This window comes from Dendrobates tinctorius, unplaced genomic scaffold (genome assembly GCF_039654945.1).
Source record: "Dendrobates tinctorius isolate UK_male_01 unplaced genomic scaffold, ASM3965494v1 ptg000125l, whole genome shotgun sequence".
Lineage (NCBI taxonomy): Eukaryota > Metazoa > Chordata > Amphibia > Anura > Dendrobatidae > Dendrobates > Dendrobates tinctorius.
In genome coordinates, this window is record NW_027361793.1 from 19,570,466 (window position 1) to 19,584,376 (window position 13,911).

The following is a 13,911-nucleotide window of genomic DNA, read 5'->3' on the forward strand; positions in this document are numbered from 1 at the left end:
CACCAGATTGGGAAGACTAGAGAAGAAAACAAAAAATGTTATGTCTTTGGATGTAGGCATTTGTTTGCTGTGTGTGGTCTGCAGAACATTGTTTTCTATGTGTTGTGTGTAGTGTGATGTTGTGTTTCTGCGTTTGATGCAAAAAACTTACCAATTGTGAGCCCACTCCAAGTGTCTGTCCACCCCTTCCTTCTTCTTCTGGGAGCTCCTCTTCATCTTGTGAATCCTGTTTTGAAATAAAAGGCAATGAATAGACATATATTACAGAGATGATGGATTTTGGAAATAAAAACTTACCGTCAAACGCTGACGATGCGAGGGAGGGCTCCCAGAAGATGATGTGCTGTCTTCCTGGTGGCCACACTCCATGCCTGTGGGTGGTGTTCCAGCTGCTGCCATTGCTGCTGCTGCTGCTGCTGCATCTATTGGGTGGCTGTTGAATAAAGAGAAACAAAGGGCCAATGAATATCTTGATATTCAATAGCCCTAGTTTGGAGGAATGGGGGATTTGATAATTACCGTCTCTCATCTGCTGCTGGCCTCCCCTCCTCAGCATGTTCCATTTGCTGCTCCATTTGGGGTGGTGGTGGTGCTGATGGTGCTGCAGTGGTCTCCTGCCTTCTCCTGCGCTTGGTTGCTTTCTTGGGTGGCATGTTGGGTGTGGCTGTGGGTCCCACTGTCTTGCTTTTATATATGTCTTGTGGGCAGAGCTACTGAGCATGCTCAGACCAAAAAAAACGGATCCGGCCACCGGGTCCGGCTTTCGCCGGATCAGGCGCATTGCGGCGCTCATAGGCTTTCATTGTGTGAAAAAGCCGGACGTGCCGGATCCGGCGTGTCCGGCTTTTTCGCCGGAGACAAAAAACGTTACATTAGCCGTTTTTTCCAGACGCCGGATCGCGACACATTGCCGGATCCGGCAAAAACCGGATGAAACGCATGGCCATCCGGCGCGATCCGGCGCAAATGCAAGTCAATGGGGGGGAACCGGATCCGGCATTGCATTTCGCCGGATCCGGTTTTTGTCAAAAGCGCCGGATCGCGCCTGACGGCGAAAACCTGATGTGTGAAAGAGGCCTTACTCTGGGGTTTCCATCCAAATCTCCGAGTGGCCTCTGTTCCACGGTGCCCTTCTTTTCAGAAGTACACAAAACTATGGCCGACTACACTTTTATGTAATCCTAAAAAGACAGATATGGCCGGATCACAGGTCCTATGGAGTCCACAGTGCCTCCATCTTCGTCCCTAATGAGAATATTCTGCCAGGGGTTCCGTCTGAATCACGTATTTCAGAGATTTACACAAAAACTCTGGTCTAAGCACTCAGTGTACAGTGTAGGATAAATGTGTGCCGAGCCTTGTTGCGATCTTTGGGAGGCAGAATGAACAAAACAGCAGGTGAAGAATTGGTTTTATATTTTTTTCGTAATTCCTCATGCGGTATAATTGATTAAACAACTTTATTCTTTGGGTTGGTGCGATTACAGCAAAACCAGATTTATATGTTTGGCTGCTGTCACACAGTAAAATACACTTTCATTGCAAAAACTATTTTTTGCATCACCATCATTTGAGAGCTATAATTTTTCCATATTTCAGCCCCCTGAGTCATGTGAGGGCTTGTTTTATGGTACAAGTTTTATTAGTACCATTTTCAGACACATGACATTTTTTGATCTCGCTTTCTGTTATGATTTATGGGAGGCAGAATTAATAAAAACCAGCTATTCAGGGATTTTTTTTTTTGGAGGGGGATTATGTTGTTCCACTTAAGGTAAAATTGATAAGGCAGCTTTATTCTTCTGTTCAACAATACCACAGTTATATTTTTTTATGTTTTGGTGCTTTTTCACAATAAAAACTATTTTATAGAAAAAATAATTATCGCTTTATTCTGAGAGCTATAACTTTTTTATTTTCCCACTGATGGAGCTGTACCTTTTTTATTTATATTTATCTTTTTGACCGTGTTTTATTCAACTTTTTGTTCGGCAGTATGATGATAAAGCATTGTTTGTTTTTTACCTTGTTTTTAATTTTTTTTATGGTGTTTACTAAAGGGGTTAATTCAGAGACATGGGGGGGCGAAACATCTGAGTAGGCCCCTAACAGGAGGACATATCATTGGACCAACCTGCGCAACCACACATGGGAGCAAGAGGTAAGGAGGCCCATATCTACCTCCAAAGAGGTGCAATTTTGCATTTTTAGGAGCTCTTCGGCTGCAAAAGGCCCCATATATTGTTCTTGCACAGGGGCATTTTCTGTCTGTGTCCGCCTGTGGCCCCTAATCAGGTAATCATGATTATAACTATGGTGGTATAGGGGAACCTCAGGAGATGACCACCCTGTTATTGAAAATAAATATCTTTTCAAAGACCAGCACTGACATTACTGCCATATGGTGACACATAGTGGTAAATACCAGTCCTACCGAACATACTGCATAAGAGATTACAGTACAGTTATAGATGGTGACTTACAGATAATGTTCTTTCAGGTGGAGTCAATCACTTTTCCCGTCTTTTCCATCTGGCCCAGATCAACATGTCGACTTCTCCAGCCAGAACTCATCTGCAGAGATTACAACAAAGGCACATCTGACTTCTCGCATTTCCAGCACTGTTCATATGTAGAATCATAATCCTCGTGTCCAACCCCCTGCTCAATGCAGGATTCACTAAATCAATCCAGACAGATGTCTGTCCAGCCTCTGAAGACCTCCATTGAAGGAGAACTCACCACCTCTCGTGGCAGCCTGTTCCACTCATTGATCACCCTCACTGTCAAAAAGTTTTTTCTATTATCTATTTTGTATCTTCTCCCTTTCAGTTTCATCCCATTCCTTCTTGTGTTTCCATGTGTAAATGTATTCTCAACCTGCACAAACTCCTCATCCTGCCGATACCCCAATACTGAGCCGCTGCTGCCATATGATTTCCTATTACTGCTGTGTGGTGCAAACACAGAGCTCCTCCTAGTGCCCCACGTAGTAATGCCACCACTGTGCCCCTTACATCGTAATAATGCCTCCTTTGTGATCTCTAGATGGTTAAACCGCCTCCAAGAAAATATTAATTTCCTGTGCATGTGCACTCTACATTTTGTCCCTAGAAAGTAATAATACTCTATGTGCAACTTTGATGGTCACAATACTAAGTGCCCCTATAACAATAATGTTTAAGTGCCCACTTAACATTTAATTATGTCACTTGCGTTCCTCATGTACAACTCCCCTATATACAGCTCCTCTGCAGGGAGGAAATTAACTTTTTTCCTCCCGGCAGCCTTGCTCTTCCAGTCATAGGGGTTGCGCTGGCACGGTTTCAGTCACCGCTCTGTGTATAGAAAGTGGCGGCTATAACAGCACCACGGCACTGACTGACAGCCGCCTCAGCACCGTATGTCATCCAGTAACTACCCTACTGGTGCCCCTATAAATAATAATGCTTCTTAAGTGCCCACTTAATATTTAACTGAGTACATATTTAACTATGTACAGTAATAATGGCCCCAGCATCACTGATGTGAGCAGAGGGTGGTGTGATGACCAGTTCAGCTTCTCCCAATTATTTTCTATTGAGAGAAGTCAAACTTATCTAGTCGACATGTGCAAATAGCAAACGTGGTTGCATGACCGCCTGATCGCACCAGTGTTGTTGTGGTCTCATGACAGCAGGTGCACCATATCATGATTTGGCCGTCTGTAGTCTCAGAGTGACTGCAGACAATTATCCTGAGCCTTTAACAACTTTATAATAATAAACTAATTATGAAATTATTACATAGAATGCAGCTCATGGTTGCTGGATGGTTATACTTGTTAAGGCGCCGACAGATGGACATATTTCTTGTGCGAGGATCGTATTGCAATCCACGGACTGACCGTCGTCTCTCCTGACCTGAGTTTGACACCTGCATAGTAATCCATCACACTGTCACACTCATGTCATGAGCGGTACCGGCCAGTCCGAGGATTGCGGTGCGATCGTCGCATGACTTATACTGCCGTCTGCCTGCGCCCTTATGCTAAGGCCGGGGTCCCACTTGCGAGAAACTTCTCGCACCTCAGCACCCGACACTGCTGACAGCACTCGGGAGCGGACTGTGCGGCTGCATGCATTTCTATGCAGCCGCACACGCCGCACCGAGTGCCGACGGCAGTGCGGTGTGTTGATGCGTGAGTTTATCGCATCACACTCGCAAGTGTGACACCGGCATTATACTTATCCTGGTTATACTAATACTTAGATATTAACCCATAATTAATGTATTAATTCTATTAACCTGTATGGTTATGCTTGTCATACTAATACTTATAAAAGACCCAGCTCGCAAGTATAAAAAGTCCCCTACCTCCCTATCTCCAGCCCCCCAAGACAGCAACTGTTACATTTGATGGGATTTTATATAATTTCATATCAAAACAATATAATAATCAGCCCCCTAGTGCCCTGTTCCCCCTCCCCCACAATACCTCCATCCTCTCACATTCACCCCCCAGTGCCCGATCTCATCTCCACCACCCCAACATCCACAATACTCCCATCCTCTCACATTCACCCTCCAGCACCCTGTCTCCTCTCCTACATAGTACCCCCATCCTCTCACATTCACTCCACAGTGCCCTAGCCCCCACAATACCCCCATCCTCTTACATTAACCCCTCAGTGCCCTAGCCCCTACAATACCCCATCCTCTCACATTAACCCCCCCAGTGCCCTAGCCCCTACAATACCCCATCCTCTCACATTAACCCCCCCAGTGCCCTAGCCCCTACAATACCCCATCCTCTCACATTAACCCCCCAGTGCCCTAGGCCCCACAATACCCCCATCCTCTCACATTAACCTCCCAGTGCCCCAGCCCCCACAATACCCCCCATCTTGTTACATTCACCCCCAGTGCCCTGTCTCCTCTCCCCCATAATAACCCCATCCTCTTACATTCACCTCCAGTGCCCTAGCCCCCACAATACCCCCATCCTCTCACATTAACCCCCCAGTGCCCTGTCCCCCTCTTCAGTCCCCACAATACCCCCATTCTCTCACATTCACCCCCAGTGCCCTGTCCCCCACATTATCCCCATCCTCTCACATTCACCCCCAGTGCCCTGTCTCCTCTCCCCACAATAACTTCATCCTCTTACATTCACCCCCAGTGCAGTCTCTTCTCCCCATAATACCCCATCTTCTTACATTAACCCCCCAGTGCCCTAGCCCCCACAATACCCCATCCTCTTACATTCACCCCCAGTTCCCTAGCCCCTACAATACCCCCATCCTCTCACATTAACCCCCAGTGCACTGTCCCCCTCTTCAACCCCCATAATACCCCATCCTCTCACATTCACCCCCAGTGCCCTGACTCCTCTCCCCATAATACCCCCATCCTCTTACATTCACCCCCAGTGCCCTAGCCCCCACAATACCCCCATCCTCTCACATTAACCCCCAGTGCCCTGTCCCCCTCTTCAGTCCCCACAATACCCCCATCCTCTCTCATTCACCCCCAGTACCCTGTCTCCCACAATACCCCATCCTCTCACATTCACCCCCATTGCCCTGTCTCCTCTCCCCATAACACCCTCATCCTCTTACAATCACTTCCAGTGCCATCTCCTCTCCCCATAATACCCCATCCTCTCACATTAACTCCCCAGTGCCCTAGCCCCCACAATACCCCCATCCTCTTACATTAACCCCCAGTACTCTAGCCCCCACAATACCTCCATCCTCAAACATTAACTCCCCACTGCCCTAGCCCCCACAACACCCCCTTCCTCTCACATTAACCCCCCAGTGCCCTGTCCCCCTCTTCAGCCCCATAATACCCCATCCTCTCACATTCACCCCCAGTGCCCTGACTCCTCTCCCCATAATACCCCCATCCTCTTACATTCACCCCCAGTGCCCTAGCCCCCACAATACCCCCATCCTCTCACATTAACCCCCAGTGCCCTGTCCCCCTCTTCAGTCCCCACAATACCCCCATCCTCTCACATTCACCCCCAGTACCCTGTCTCCCACAATTCCCCATCCTCTCACATTCACCCCCGTTGCCCTGTCTCCTCTCCCCATAACACCCTCATCCTCTTACAATCACTTCCAGTGCCGTCTCCTCTCCCCATAATACCCCATCCTCTCACATTAACTCCCCAGTGCCCTAGCCCCCACAATACCCCCATCCTCTTACATTAACCCCCAGTACTCTAGCCCCCACAATACCTCCATCCTCAAACATTAACTCCCCACTGCCCTAGCCCCCACAACACCCCCTTCCTCTCACATTAACCCCCCAGTGCCCTGTCCCCCTCTTCAGCCCCATAATACCCCCATCCTCTCACATTCACCCCCAAGGGCCCTGTCTCCTCTCCCCCATAATACTCCCATCCTCTCACATATTAGCCGCCAGTGCCCTGTCTGAGAGAATCAGATAGCACTTGCAAATGCAAGTCAATGGCTATGAGAAAAAAAATTGCATGGCACACGGTCCATACATGTGGTTTCCGATTTTTAAGCACACTACTCAAACGAAACAGTTTCATCTGTCAAGTACAGTAACTTCACAGCCCGAACTGCTAGAATAGAATAGAAAGACTAGATAGATAGACATAGACAGGGAAGGGCCGATAACTATAGAGCTTCCAAGCCTATTAGTATCAGCTCAAGCTGCTTACTTAAACTTTACTGGTTATAAAAAAGGGGGACCCTAAAGAAATGGTTTGGGGTCCCCTACTTTTAATGACCAACAGAGGCTAAGCAGACAGCTGCGGGCTGATAATAATAGGTTGGAAAGGTCCATGGATATTGACCAACCTAATAAGACCAGCCCTCAGGCATGCCAGAAATGGTGCATCCCTTAGAGGCACCAATTCTGTATGTTAGACAGTCATATCAGGGAATGAATCACAGTCCTCTTATAGGAAGTAAAGGGTAGGCAGTTGCTAGCTGAGACCATACAGTCTGGTTGTTCTCAGCTGCAACTGCTGGGGGGTGATTGTTCGATTGACCCTATCCCTATTTTACAGGAAGGGGCGGTCGTCTCTGCTGTGTGTTCTGAACTGGAGGAAGAGGTATTGAAAGCTCAAGGGGATGCCCCTGCTTGTCCTTCTGGGAAATTATTTGTACCATTACATCTGTGTCTCAAAGTTTTAGGGTCACAACTTAGCTCTGCTCTCTTTGACCATCCAGACTGTAAAGCAATCTTGGACCTCCTTTTTCATCAGTTTTGGTGGCTAAGATTGCATAGGGATGTAGTCAACATTGTGTTTTCCTGTAATGTCTGTGCACATTCTAATACCCCACGTACTCATCCGTCTGGGGATCTTCTACCATTAACCATACCTGACCGGCCATGGACACACTTATCCATGGATTTAATTATAGATCTTCCTTATTCTTCTGGTAAGACTGTTATCTTAGTTGTGGTGCATAGGTTCAGTAAAATGGTGCACTTCATTTCTTTACCTGCTCCCTAATGCTAAGATCCTGGTTCAGGTGTTTGTCAATTAGATTGTGAAGCTTCACAGGGTTCCCTCCGATGTGGTGACAAATTGGGGGACCCAAATTGTCTCTAAATTCTGGAGTGCATTTTGTGTTCGACTGGGGATGCATCTATCCTTTTCTTCTGTGTTTAATCCTCAAAATAATGGTCAGACTGAAGGTCTAAACCAAAGTCTGGAGACATATCTCAGGTGTTTTCAGTCAGATAACCAGAGCGAATGGTCATATTTTTATCATTAACTGAGTTTGCCTTAAACACCTGTCGCAGTGAGTCCACTGGTAAGTCGCCATTTTTGGTGCATATGGCTTCCATCCACAGTTCTGTACTTTCAGTAAGGAGGGATCTTCAGGAGTTCCTGGGGAGGAACGATTCTCTTCATCATTCACATCTGTATGACAAGAAGTTATAACTTAAAGATCATGGGGGACAGATACAAACGCAAGGCTGATAAAAAACAGTTGTCAGGTCTGGATCTGGGTGTGAATGATTTAGTATGTGTGACGTGACCCGTACTGAGTGACACGGCCAGCAGGCCAGTAACTGATACAACAGGACACGGCACGTGTGATTGTCCTATGTGATGCGGCCCGCAGGCCGGTAACTAATACAATAAGACAAAGGGAATAGGGGAAAACCTGGGTAACAATAACAATGGTGTCCCTGTGATAGGGAATAGGGACGGGGAGACCTCCTGCACTCCCCTGAGTCAGAGTCTCTACACTCCTAACGTTCCCTAGGCCGGTTCTGCACCGGGCGCCGATCAGGAACCTAAAAACCCTGACTCACCCTGCACCTAAACCCTCACTAGGGAATTGGTCGGTGCGGAAACTAATCCCACCACTGCACTAAACACACAAAAGGAAAAGTGACAAAACAGGGGAACACCACTTAGCTTTGCCCTGTTGCTTAAGCTCCCAGCAACAGAGCCCACCACCTGCGTGCATCTTTTTCTCCACCGTGTCTGACATCTGGGAGCACTGTCCAGAAACGGACCTTCTCAGCATCATAGTGCAGCCTTGGAGCAAACAGAGTCCACACCTGCGTGCAGCAGTCCAGAAATAGAGTCCCACAAATGAGTCCAGCTTTTCTGCCAAAAAGTCCAGCATGCTTGAGTCTACACCATACCTGCCACTCCACCAATCCATGCATGAACTCCTTGCTGACACCATAGCTGCGACTCCACCAATCCATGCCAGCACTCCTTGCAGACACCATAGCTGACACTCCAGGGATCTCACTGAGCTGCCCAGGACTCTCCTTTAGCTCCATCCTTCACCCAGGCTTACTTGCAAATGAATACTTTATCACCAACAGTGATTAACACACCTGATACTCTCTTATAGAGCCATCACACCTGTTACATGATTACATGCACAAACTAAGGTAACCAAAGTGCAATGACCCTAATGGCCACCGGGGGGAAAACTACAACTGAAATCACCACAGTCCAATAACCCTAATGGCCACCGGGGGCAAAACCACCTTTGGCACACAGCCAAAGGAAAAAAAAAGGTTACTTTGTGCATTTAAACTTCAGATCCGACCTGGATCATGACAGTACCCTCCCCTTAATGAGGGGCCTCTGGACCCTCAAAACCACTCCTCATCAGGGCACCGCCTACAGCGGAGACGCCTAGATCCAGTGTTCACCCCTGCAACTACCTGCACCTCAGGTTTATGACAAACGCACCGCTGGTATTGGCAAAGTAAGTTCTGGAGGCACCACTCATCTCCAAAGCGCCGACGTGGGGAACGAGTTATGTATGTGTATGTTCGGTATGAGCTGGTAAGACTCCGCAACACACTTCCAAGATGTTTTTTGGTGGCCACCCATACATGCTCGTTCACACACAGCTCCGAACCTGAACGTTTATTGCCACACATTCGTTTGTCATATTTCGGTGAACTCATTCTGGGATCGACAACAGAGGCGTCCCCCTGTGTCACCACACTCACACCCCCGCTATTTACCAAGGGAACACCACCCTCCAACCCCTTACACCACGAGGTCGACGCCTCCCAGGGTTGGCTAATGGCGAGGGTTGAGACTTGCCTCTACTCCCCCGCAGCACACCAGCTGCTCACACTGGTTAGGGAGGGGCCTGGGATAGGGAGGAAAAAATACACTCCCTGGTCGCCTTCCTCCAAACGACCAGGAGGGGAGGCTACTTCGGTGGTATGGAAGATTTGGCGTAAACCCCGCGGACTATCACACCAGTCTGCTCACTACAGGAACGCACCCCTTCACCTCGGGGAACCCCAGACAGCACCATGGGGACCAACTCCACCCACCTGTCTGGGTATGTCCGCCTGTATGAGCAAGTCCTGCTCCCCAGCAGCGACTCTAGGGGGCCTCCTTGCCGGAGCCGCTAAATCATTTCCTGGTTGAGCCAAATGGAAGGCCCCAGACTGTTGTGAGCTCATTTTCGGGTTTGCCTCTGGCTTCTGGTGAGGGTTATGGAGCTGGCTGTGCTGACAGAGGAGTAGTGAGTTCTCTATCTGGACTCCCTCTATTGGAGAAGGGAGGTAATGAAGCTGATCTAAATGGCAGAGACCGGCCACCTGAGGAAGAGGACTGTGATTGGACATCAGGAATTTCTGATTGGATTTAAGGCAGCCGACTCCCTAGTTTCTTGCTGGTGATTTCTCCTGACTGTGGCTTCTGGTTTCCAGTTTGGTTCCTGCCTTCTTAAAGCTAAGTTTTCTCTGCTATTGTTCATATGAGTTTTTCATCTGGTTTACTTAGGTTTTGTGTTCAGCCAGCCCTGTCTGGGACTGGGCTGAATCCCCATTTTGTCTCTGATCAGTTGATCTCTTGTGCCCTGTCTTTAGAATATACCTGAGTGCTGACATAGGGAATTGAAGTCTAGCGACTTCAGGGCCTTTTTCTATGTGAAAATCACATTTTCACAGTTCGACATTTTTTGGCAGGGTTTTTTGCATGATTGCAGACAGCAGCTTTTCTTTCCTGTCCTTTCTAGTTAGTGAGGGTCCCATCGTTTGCTCAGCCTATCTTTCTATATGTGTTTGTGTTTTCATCTTGTTTCACCGACAATACATGTTGGGGGCTGTCTATTACTTTGGGGTCTGCTCTGGGGCAGTATAGATTTTCTCTTTCTTTCTTTTGGCTTATTTAGTTCTCCGGCTGTGATGAGGTGTCTAGGATCACCGTAGGCACGCTCCACAGCTACTGCTAGTTGTTGTGGATAGGATCAGGGGTCTGCAACACGCTAGTTACCCACCTCTCCGGTTTTCTGGGCTTACCTTGCTTTTTGTTTTTTCCTCCTCGGTGACTCATTCATAACACCAGACCCTGATAATTTGCTGCTGAACTGCTTCAACACACCATGCAGCTACTCACTCAACTCAGTGAGGCCCAGCAGTAAATACTCACAGTTCTGAACATGGCCTGAGGCTAACCAAAAAAAAAAGTAAGGTTGGTGATAATATCACATGACCCGTCCTGAGTGACACGGCTAGCAGGCCGGTAACTGATACAACAGGACATGGCACGTGTTATTGTCCTATGTGACGCGGACTGCAGGCCGGTAACTAATACAATAAGACAAAGGAAAAAGGGGAAACCTGAGTAACAATAACAATGGTGGCCCTGTGATAGGGAATAGGGACGTGTAGACGTCCTGCACTCGCCTGAGTCAGAGTCTCTACACTCCTAACGTTCCCTAGGCCGGTTCCGCACCGGGCGCCGATCAGGAACCTAAAAACCCTGACTCGCCCTGCACCTAAACCCTCACTAGGGAATTGGTCGGTGCAGAAACTAATCCCACCACTGCACTAAACACACATAAGGAAAAGTGACAAAACAGGGGAACACCACTTAGCTTTGCCCTGTTGCTTACGTTCCCAGCAACAGAGCCCACCACCTGCATGGATCTTTTCCTCCACCGTGTCCGACATCTGGGTGCACATTTCAGAAACAGACCTTCTCAGCATCATAGTGCAGCCTTGGAGCAAACAGAGTCCACACCTGCATGCAGCTGTCCAGAAACAGAGTCCCGCAAATGAGTCCAGCTTTTCTGCCAAAAAGTCCAGCATGCTTGAGTCCAGCTCTCAGCAACAACGTCCAGCATTTTGAGTACAGCTCTACACCATAGCTGCCACTCCACCAATCCATGCACGAACTCCTTGCTGACACCATAGCTGCGACTCCACCATGCCATGCCAGCACTCCTTGCAGACACCATAGCTGACACTCCAGGGATCTCACTGATCTGCCCGGGACTCTCCTTTAGCTCCATCCTTCACCCAGGCTTGCTTGCAAATGAATACTTTATCACCAACAGTGATTAACACACCTGATACTCTCTTATAGAGCTATCACACCTGTTACATGATTACGTGCACAAACTAAGGTAACCAGTGCAATGACCCTAATGGCCACTGGGGGGAACACTACCACTGAAATCACCACAGTCCAATGACCTTGATGGCCACCGGGGGCAAAATCACCTTTGGCACACAGCCAAAGGAAAAAAAAAAGGTTACTTTGTGCATTTAAACTGTCAGATCCAACCTGGATCATGACAGTATGGCTGTCTACCGGAAATTTTAAACTGAAAAATCCTTTCTGGAAATTAGATCCTAGGTTCATTGGTCCTTAAAAGGTGGTCTCCGTAATTAACCCTGTGGCTTTTCATCTTGAGCTTCCTCTAACTCTCAAAATCCAAAATGTTTTTGAATAGATTATCCCTGGGACAGAGATAGTTAGGGTCCCAATCCCCAAGGATAGTTCGAGGCCCCTTTTCCTTACTGAAAACTGTCACAGCTTGACAGGCAGCTGTTAGCTACAGTAACCTTACTGACATCACCGCTCTGCACAGCAGCTGGGTTTTCGTAAAGAGCAGTGTGAGAACAGGCATTGGCTGCTGTTTAAGTCTATGGAGTGGATCGGTGTGGATTATTTTATTTTAATTCTTTTAATAAATTGGTGAAAAAAGGGAAATTGTAGGGGAATAAAATAAAGGAATTTTCTGTGTGTGTTTATTTCTTTTGACTATGGAGTTAATAATGGAGGTGTCAGACAGATACCTCTCCAATACTAACTCCTCGGCTTGATGTGAGCGACAGCTGCTGACATCAACCTCGCAAACCCATTATTCTAATTGCCAACACATCAGGGCTATCAGGAAAAGCCAAGGATAAGTGCCAGAATTGGCACATCTAATTGATGTACCATTTCTGAGGTGTCTGAGGGCTGGTCTTATTAGGCTGGAAAAGGGTCAATATCCATGGACTTTCCCAGTCTAATAATATTAGCCCGCAGCTGTCTACTGAGCCTTTTCTGGTTATTAAAAATAGAGCGGACCCCACTGCATTTATTTTTAGGGTCCCCTTCTTAATATTCAGTAAGGGCTAAGCATACAGCTGTAAGCTGATACTAACCCCTTAACTATCGCCGATACACCTCTTAATGGTGGCAGTTAAAAGGGTACTTATGCCTCAGTACCGCTTTTAAGCGGCGCTGAGAAATAAGTGTATAGCGCCCCCCAGAGTCGGAATATCTCTGGGGTCTTGGCTACCAGGGGTAGCCGAGACCCCAGAGAACGTGATTCAGGTCGGTTTTTACCGACCCCAGAGTTGCGATTCCCGTTATTAACAGAATAACAGCGACTGCAAAAAAAAATCTGATTACCCATTTAAATTCTCAGTTATGTGATCGCACATCAGAGGACAGCGGGGGCCTATTTTTCCTGTTGGTTCATTTTGATCACTGTGATATACACTATCACAGTGATCAAAATAAAAAAAAATAGTAAATCAAACCCACCCTTTATCACCCCCTTAGCTAGGTAAAAATAATAAAATTAAAAAAAGTATTTATTTCCATTTTTCCATTAGGGTTAGAGTTTTGCTAAAGTTAGAGTTGGGCTAAAGTTAGGGTTAGCTAAACTTAGGGTTAGGGTTGGAGCTAGGGTTAGGGTTGGGCTAAAGTTAGGGTTGGGCTAAAGTTAGGGTTGGGGCTAGGGTTAGTGGTGGGGCTAAAGTTAGGGTGGGGCTAAAGTTAGGGTTGGGCTAAAGTTAGGGTGGGGCTAAAGTTAGGGTTGGGCTAAAGTTAGGGTTGGGCTAGGGTTAGGGTTGGGCTAGGGTTAGGGTTGGGCTAGGGTTAGGTTTCTAGCTATAGTTATGGTTGGGATTAGAGTTTGGGGTGTGTTGGGGTTAGGGTAGTGGTTAGGGTTATGGTTAGGGTTGGGATTAGGGGTGTGTTGGGGTTAGAGTTGGAGTTAGAATTGGGAGGTTCCACTGTTTCCAGCAAATTTTGCGTTCAGAAAGTCAAACGGTGCTCCCTCCCTTCTGAGCCCTACCATGCACCCAAACAGTGCCTTTCCCCCACATACGGCGTGCTCAGGAGAAATTGCACAACAAATTGTGTGGTCCAATTTCTAC